This window comes from Balearica regulorum, chromosome 2, assembly GCF_011004875.1.
Source record: "Balearica regulorum gibbericeps isolate bBalReg1 chromosome 2, bBalReg1.pri, whole genome shotgun sequence".
NCBI lineage: Eukaryota > Metazoa > Chordata > Aves > Gruiformes > Gruidae > Balearica > Balearica regulorum.
Genome location: NC_046185.1, coordinates 61,614,691 through 61,623,759, shown reverse-complemented (window position 1 = coordinate 61,623,759; position 9,069 = coordinate 61,614,691). Strand labels below are relative to the sequence as shown.

The 9,069-nt window shown below is 38.2% G+C and overlaps 1 long non-coding RNA gene across 1 annotated transcript in view; it reads left to right on the top strand.

Annotated features, from left to right (window-relative positions):
• The first annotated feature begins 707 nt into the window (after nt 1-707).
• Nucleotides 708-9,069, top strand: part of LOC142600411 (uncharacterized) — a 70,924-nt gene continuing 62,562 nt past the window's right edge. The window contains exon 1 of the long non-coding RNA XR_012833881.1: nt 708-912. This is a non-coding gene — a long non-coding RNA (uncharacterized LOC142600411). The remainder of the gene's footprint in view (nt 913-9,069) is intronic.

The following is a 9,069-nucleotide window of genomic DNA, read 5'->3' as shown; positions in this document are numbered from 1 at the left end:
TTAGTTCTCTTCAGAAAAAGAGCAGCTTTTTCTCTCTTTACAGAAGACTGATATTCAATAAAAAAATGTAGATTGAAAGGATAAAGATTTATGTAAAATTTAAGCAAATCAATCAATTAAGGGCAGGAACAGAAGTATAGGGACTGGATAATTGATGAGGGGAATTGGTAAGATCTGTAGTTTATATAAAGAGCAATAGTGCATAAAAGCAATCACTGAGAATAAACTTAGAATATTAAGTGCAAACACCAGAAAATCTTCATACTTTATGAAAAGAACATTGATTCCCCCCCGCACACACACACTGTGTTGTTGTTTTTTTTTTTTTCTGGCTAGAATGCTGGGTGCTGAAGCAGCTTTTGTGCAGAGAATGTTTTCTCAATTATATGATTTTTGTATGCATTGATGTGCATAATGTGTTAATATTTGTTGTCAGGAAAAGAAAAAGAGAACTTTTCTTTTTTTTTTTTTTTTTCCATTCATCACATCTACTGTGACATCACTGTGTTTCATTACATAAGAAGAAGGGATTTCTCAAAGTAAGGGAAAGCATCTGAAACCTATCTTCTGTGGTATAAATGTCTGACTGCTTTACACATTTTTCTGATAGATAAATGAATTTTAATAAAATTTTTTCCCCTTCTCCTTTGAGATTGTGTTGGTTTTGCGTGGCAAGGTTTTGGTAGTGGGGGGGCTACAGGGGTGGCTTCTGTGAGAAGCTGCTAGAAGCTTCCCCTGTGTCTGACAGAGCCAATGCCAGCCGGCTACAAGATGGACCCACCGCTGGCCAAGGCCAAGCCAATCAGCGCCTCTGTGATAACATATTTAAGAAAGAGAAAAAAAACAGTTAGAGAGAGCTTTTGCAGCTGGAGAGAGGAGTGAGAAGATGTAAGAAACTCTGCAGACACCAAGGTCAGTGCAGAAGGAGGGGCAGGAGGTGCTCCAGGCGCCGGAGCAGAGATTCCCCTGCAGCCCGTGGTGAAGACCATGGTGAAGCAGGCTGTCCCCCTGCAGCCCATGGAGGGAGGATGAGGGGGTGTAGCGATTCCACCTGCAGCCCGTGGAGGACCCCACGCCGGAGCAGGTGGAGGCACCTGAAGGAGGCTGTGACCCCGTGGGAAGCCCACGCTGGAGCAAGCTCCTGGCAGGACCTGTGGATCCGTGGAGAGAGGAGCCCACACCAGAGCAGTTTGCTGGCAGGACTTGTGACCCCGTGGGGGACCCACGCTGGAGCAGTTTGCTCCCGAAGGTCTGCACCCCGTGGAGGAGACTCACGTTGGAGAAGGTCATGAAGGACTGTAGCCCATGAGAGGGACTCCATGCTGGAGCAGGGGAACGATGAGAGGAGTCCTCCCCCTGAGGATGAAGAAGCGGCAGAAACACCGTGCGATGAACTGACCGTAACCCCCACTCCCCGTCCCCCTGTGCCGCTGAGGGGGGGTGGAGGTTTGAAGCCGGGAGTGAAGTTGAGCCCGGGAAGATGGGAGGGGTGGGGGGAGGTGTTTTAAGATTTGATTTTATTTCTCATTCCTCTACTCTGTTTTGCTTAGTAATAAATTAGATGAATTCCCTCTCTAAGTTCGGTCTGTTTTGCTCGTGATGATAATTAGTGAATGATCTCTCCCTGTCCTTATCTCAACCCACAAGCGTTTCGTTATACCTTTTCTCCCCTGTCTAGAGAAGGAGGGCAGTGATAGAGCGGCTCTGGTGGGCACCTGGCCCTCAGCCAGGGTCAACCCACCACAGAGATTTTGACCATTGGCAAATACTTGTCAGCGATGAGTCAGAGTTAATTTCTAGTCCTTTTCAGTTTGTCCTATTCAAGGAAGAGCTTTTAATCAGAAATTATATATCAAAGTTCCCACTGCAGGTGCTGTTAACAAGCCTTATGAGCTTGTAACATCCTGGAGACTGGTCTAAAAAGTGCTGGGTTCTGAAAAAGCAATTCTGACGACATGCAGCCTGGCCAGGCTCCCTGCGAAACAAGTTGGAGTGATTCTGCTGATGCAAGGAGCTAGAGCATTGTTGGAGAATGTAAGCTGAATTTGCAAAAGTTCTCTGCTTTGGCTGCTTTTATGGAAGCAAGGGAGAATGTCTCTGTTATCATCCACGTGACTAGGCTAATGGTCCCTGGGTTGGGAAGTATAACCCAATAGAACATTGATCAAATCAAACCCAGGAAAAATCCTGTAGAAGAAATGTTGCCAGCTGCAATATGTGATGGCTAACCAGCAAAGATACGGGCCAAAACAAGATAGTTTATCTGAAACCACAAAGTAATCCTTACAGGCATGTAAAGCTTTAAAAATCACATGTAACGTACATCCTGCCTGAAATTCACGGGCCTTGAAATGACATCAGGAAAAAAAGAGAAAGTTAAAACCAAAATGAAAATCCAAATCTCATTAAAAGCACAAATAAGGAACACAGAAATCGAAACCAGCAGTGAGATCTGCATACAAATTTGAACCCCAAACTTTTGGTTATTTTGTTCATTTGGATAACAGGCAACTAGACAGAGGGAAGCATTCTGAGCAACTGCAGGTTGGGAAAATAGCTATGGCATACTTCTAAGAAAATCTGTCTCCCTGGGAAGTTATCAGAAAAGTGACTTCAAGCGCAATGCCAGTTCCAGTAGGAAGAGGTCTGGCTAACCAGAGAGAATAATAGCTTTAAGCTACCACTGCTGTTCTTTGATTATCAAGAGATGTCACACAAAATTTGAAACAATTTTGGGTAAACCCTCAGTTCTGCAGGTCACAAGCCATATCTGTAGTTACCTAACAAACTAGAACTGTATTTCTCACAAAGACCGAAAGCAGCACGTTATCACTACTCTGTGCATCTTGTTGTTGTCATTTGAATTAATTTAATACAACTTTATCAGCAATTGATCTCATATGCAATATTTAAATTCTTATGTGATAATGCAGGAATATTTTTGCTGCTGCAAATCTGTCATTGCCTTTTCTGCCTTAATAAACCTCAAGCCCAGCTCACTGCCCTCCAGCTCTTTTATACCCTTTCTCCCTTGGAAACATTGGGCGAATGTTCACCTTTACAGTATTAACTGATAATAATCCAAATGTAACTTTTTATAGACAGGCACTTTTTCTTTTTTTTTTTCTTTTTTTTTTTTTTGGTTTCCATATAACATTAATCTCCTTCTGATTTGTGTGTCTAAGGAGCCCAAAAAGACAAATTATCAAAACTATATCATCTTCATAACTGCTACATATTTCAGAGTGTTTCTGATTTACTCCAAATTAATTATTTAGCATGTGAAACCTCAAAGGAACACTAATATTTGGGTAGTCTCATGAAACTGCAAACATTTGCCATTAGGCAAGACAGCCAAAGAAGAAACCTTCTTCTCTACAAAGAACTATTCCATGATGTTTTTATATTGTTAATGTGACTGTAAAACCTTCAGCAAAGAAAAAACGCTCCAGAGACATAGTGACATTTTGGATTATTTCCCTGATGAAAGCATTATTGTCCCCAAAATCCACTTTTGCTGCTATCCTAGCAATCTGCCTCTTTACATCCTAATTTTATTTAGCAAACAAAATAGTTCACTGTCATTGTAACATCATCAGCAATAGCATGTTTTTTTCATTAAATCTCAAAGCAGATTGTCATTAAATGCTAGCCTGTTATGCCTTTCACAGATATTTGTAAAAACCTGTGGTTTTGCTGTCTAATGTAATTGCAGAATATTTTCCTTTTCCGGCATGTGGGAAAGGATTTTATTTGGTTCAGGTTTTTTGTTTTATTAAGGTTTGATCCAGTTGAGTTTGTACACCCTGAGGTCTGTATTTGGTTTGGAATAATTATATACTTGCACACAAACCTGAGTATTAGTTGAATGCCATACAAACTGTACATCTACTACAGACCTATCCTCAATCAGTAATTCTGTGACTGGTCACTGCATAGCTTCTTTGAGTTTGAAAATCAACCCAAGTATTATATTGAAGATTTTATACACTTCTGTTCAAAGACCATGACAGAAAATACATGTAATATTCCAGGAGCCCAGAAAGAAAAAGTTAACAGAAGCTCTGGGCAAAAACTTGGTTGTGAGGAGCTGACTAGCATTAGAAGCCATAGTGCTTTTCTGATGCTCACTTTTATTCTAGCCTTGTTCAGCTTTAGAAGACAACAAGTCTTTCTGGATTCCTTACAGTTCTCAAAAAAAAACCCTATTGTGCATCTCCCAGCTCTTCCAGTGAATTATTTATTAGATTTCCCTGTTAGATTTAATTGTCTTTCATTCTTTACCAAAGTGCTGTGACTACAAACTCAGTCAAACGTTTTCACATTTGTAAGGGTAAATAGAGACACTACTTTTCTTCTTAGTAATAAGAGTCTAATTTAGTCAAAGCTTTTAAAGTAAAGCTTAATCAAGATCCTGGTGAGGGTAAAAAGAAATCAGATCCACAAAAGCATCTAAATGGATTCTGGTTACTTTAAAACCGTGATTTTAAAAACCCCATCTCAGTAGCTACCAGACTTGGGAGACATGAAAATATCTTTGGAGTAAGTTTTATCTTACAGTTCTCAGATACTGCATATTTTACATTTTTGCCTCTTGTGAAGAAAGAAATTCTACTCCAGGCTGAACTATCTCTCATGTCAGCCTGACACATATTTAAAAACCTTCACAGATTAGCAAAGCACATGCTTCTCAGACCATGCTTGTATACACCTAGATGAGCAAACTCCTCACAAAGTATGGGCTAGGACGCCTTGGAAGTAAAAGATTAGGTCCTTGTCAAAGCATCTTGACTGAATATGTAAATTTATGGGGAGAAAAGTAAGAGACAGCAACATAACATCACCAGCTCTGAAAAGAGTGACTTTAAGTTTTGAAGGATTTTGTCAGCAGAGGCTGGAAAGAAGTGCCTCCCTGAGTACTCGTACACTGGTAGATCAGTATTTCTTTCAGGCCAACAGTTGGTACCAGTCTGATGATAAAGCTGGTTCTTTTATTTTCCTTTTTAAAGCATCTATTTTTAAAATAAATATATATATATAATATAAATAGATGAGGTGCCAAATTAGGGTTCTGGATTTTAAAACCAGAAAATTATTTGAGTCCAACAACTTTTGATAAAAGATGTGCTACTCCCTTAGGTCCTTCTCTGATGATCTCCTGAGATCTTTAAGTGGTTTTACTCTCACATCTGTAAATTTGAGGTTAAGGACATATTTCTTTATGAGGTGTATTCTTTTTTTTTTTTTTTTTCCGTAATTACATTGTTTTATTTTCAGAACCTTAAACAAACGATTTTAAAACAAAATCTTACCATGTTTCTATATGTGTTTTTATTTGAGTTCCAGGAATCTACTCATACTTTAAAAAATAAACACACACATGAGTTGTTCCAAATTTAGGTTTCTATCGCTTCATATTAATATATATTAATATTATGAAATTATCTTTCCATATGAATATAGATGATAACTTACCTATCACTCCTGAAAGCTCATGGAGAAACTAGGAAATGAATATCAAATGTATGTACATTTTACATACATAACATAACAACTGTTTTGCAAAAAATTAACACTATTGGCATTAGTTAAGAGAAAATGGATTCCTGAGGGAAAGAGAAAAACAAAGATAACTGGAGTGGAAGACTAGGTTTAATGAGTACTTTATTTCAGCTGCTGCAAACTTGCAGGCAATTACAAATATTTACAACTCCTAATTTTGGGAATGGTATATTAAACTATAACCACTGAGAACAGTTCTGGGTCCCAGTTTTAGGTGCTTTGCATAGCTTCAAAACAGCAGCTAGAAAGTTGCCCGCAAGACTCATTCTAGGTTTTCTCAGAAGTGTATGCAATTATCCTATACAGACCTTTAATTCATGAGACAGTGGCAGCTCTAATGATTTTCAGCTGATAAGAATTTCAACAGAAAATTTTACAGTAGAATGTGCGTGTGTGTGTCTGTATGTTTGCACGTACGTAACACAGAGAAGGCTTAAAGGAAAAACATTGCACAAAACAAAAGTATGGTCATGGATTATAAAGACAATACTAACAAGATTATAATGTGTTGGGAAACAGAAAATTAGATCACTATTACTTTTCTGTTTTCTCCTATGCACCTCTTTTTGGCTTAGCCTGAATTATCATTTGTTCATCCCTGACTCCTTGGACGTAGCCAGAAAATTCCAGAGTGAGGGCTTACTGTGCAGGCATACAAATGCAAGAACTTTGTAATGCATTTACTAAACCTGATTTTCAAGACTGAAAAACCCAGTTGTCCAAGTTCATCATAAGAAGGAGGGCTGAAGCATACAGTTGTATAATAGACTTACACCACTCACCTGATGGACAAAATCACAGGACAGCTGGGATGCTGGGATCTTCTAACTTTCTCCTCCATGCTGTTTTTCATGCTCATCCCTCATGCCCCCCTCACTACCTTTGGGTATAACCAGAACACCCCTGCCTCCCCATTAAGAAAAGCTGTGTAAGATGATGATGGACATGATGATATCATATGCACTCTTTGTGCTTAGCACAAGGGAAATAAGGCTCAAAGAGTTATAAGAACATGTGTGTGTGGGAAAGGATCTTACTATCCCCAAGGTAAGAGCTACCCCAGTAAGAGAAAAGGAGAGGAAACACTAAACATAGCTGAGGACATATGGATTATGTAGCACTCAGACAACTTCTGGCAGCCTAATGGCCAAATCAGCTCTTGAGGCAAACTGGCTGTAGCCTTCCACTGACACGAGTATCTCGTCTCCCCGGGGAGAATCCCAGCCACCAGACTGCAGCTGATCTGAAGACAAGGCAAAGGAGAGAATTTGTCTCCTTAAAATGTGCTTGTTATTTTATGTGGCATATTGTCTCTCAATTATATCACCCTATGTGCTCCTGAAGCAGAGGATGAATCATCTGAGAACAAATGTACATTTTTATTCTTAAATCTCTCCCAGAACAAAGAGGCCAAAGGGTTGAAAATGTGCCTATGCAATTAAGAGCTGGAGTTCTCTACAGCTGAGCTTCTAAGTCACTTACATGTCTTGGACATTTTGCTTTAGACCCTCTGTAAATTATTGTCACTCTTTCAGAGTCAACAGAGTGGTGATAGTCTATAATACGGGGAAACCTGGCCCTATGTTTCTAATACCATAATTATAATCATATCTTTAAGTAGCTATGCTTCCCTGAGAACATTTTTTCTTTATATATTTTAAATGTTAAGTATTTCCATAGGATATAGTTATCAACAAGCTATAGATTTAGGAGAAACTATTTTCTTTACAGAACAGACTAAGATGAATTACAGACTTAAGCAACACGGTTTATCTTACAAATGTTTATACAATGGTGCCTTCACCCAGATTATTGTACTGTCTTTACCTGTTAAAATTTTTTTCACCTGGGCAATCTTTATAATAAAAGCCATGAGACCACATGGTCAACAAAACCATGTTCAGTAAAAGTGTGGCAATTTCAAAACTTTGATTCACTCCAACTCAGTTTTCTCAAAACACTTCCCCCCCCCCCCCCCTTAGCTAATCAGAGCTATGAGATTTAGATAACTGCAATAAAGTAACTGAGAAAGAGCAATACATTGGTTAATGTAAATCTCTGTACTTTGCTTGGCTAATAATGACTGCCTGCAATTCAGAGTATGGCAATTTTCATACTATGGTAAATTACTAAGATAGAACTGTGCTATCATTATGTAAATATTAGTGCAAGAAAATGAGTGACTAAGAAATAAGTATATGTACTGAGCTGCAAGGATGAATCAGGTAAAAATGTAACAGCGTTCCTAAATTCTGACTGGCTGAATCATTTCCAATTTTGAAGGAATAGTGCTGGAATAGTTAAAATACATGGAAATATAAGATAGGGAGAGGAGGAACACGACTTTCCCAGAAGCTAATTTTCTGCCAATATTCTTACTGCAAAATGCAGATAATATTTGTTCACATTATAAAGATGTTTGGGCTCTTAAACCAGTAATGAGCTCTGAGACCCTTAAATGAAAGAAATAAGCTGGAAGTTTTAGGTGCTATAACAATGATCATTAGTACTAGAAATATGCTAAAAAATACAATTATTTTATTCATGCATGTATATAAGGTTTTATCTGAGGAAAACTATGTTTTCCTGACATTTGTAAATTATGTTGAGTTTTGGCTATTTTTTGAACTTAGGTATATTTATTCTGGATATATTATGGAATGGGTCAAAGTATATAATAGAAATGAGACCTTTTTTGTTCTTTACTCATATCCCATTTAGAGCTCATTAAATGGCATGTAGATATAAACATTCACTATGCATTACAGATATTCTAATTGTAAAGGGGATCCTGCTCATCTAGATCAAATTGTGTGGTAACTATTGTTAAGATGATGTCAAACCCTTTATACATGATATAACGATGGGATCTAGGAAATGAATAATTGCATTGACTTCTTCTATACTAAAGTTTCATGATATTTACACAAAATTGTCATAGGATAAGTCTGCTACCTGAGAATACATCTACAATATTGATCATTAATTAGACTCTGTGATTCAGCATGAAGGTGCCTGGCATCTAGACTGCAGGACTTCAAGGAAGCTCTGTCTCCAGAAGATTTCTCATGACCTATTTGCTTGTTTCAGTAGCAGAATGAATAACCAAGCTCATAACATCTCATTGGACACGTTAGCATACGATAAAAAGAAGCTGTTCTAGAAAATTGTCGAGAAACACTATGGTTTCTACTGTTTACATCATTGTTTACATCCTGTATCTTCTGTCAGACTTGCTTTGTTTTTCTCTTTTCATTTTTCAAAATTATAATCATGATTTCACTGCCAGGAGCTATAAAATATCACAATTAATTTTTCTTTACTAGAATTGTTGTCTTATGCTGCACTCTACAGGGACATTCTCACACTTTATTCCTGCACGGTTCCAGTTTATAAGCTCTTTGTTGCAAAAGGGTTTCCACTTCTGAAGACAGAGCATTGTATGAGCTCAAGCAAGAAAACAGGAGAAGGAAAGGGATGGAAATCAGGAGAACCAAGGGTATGTAT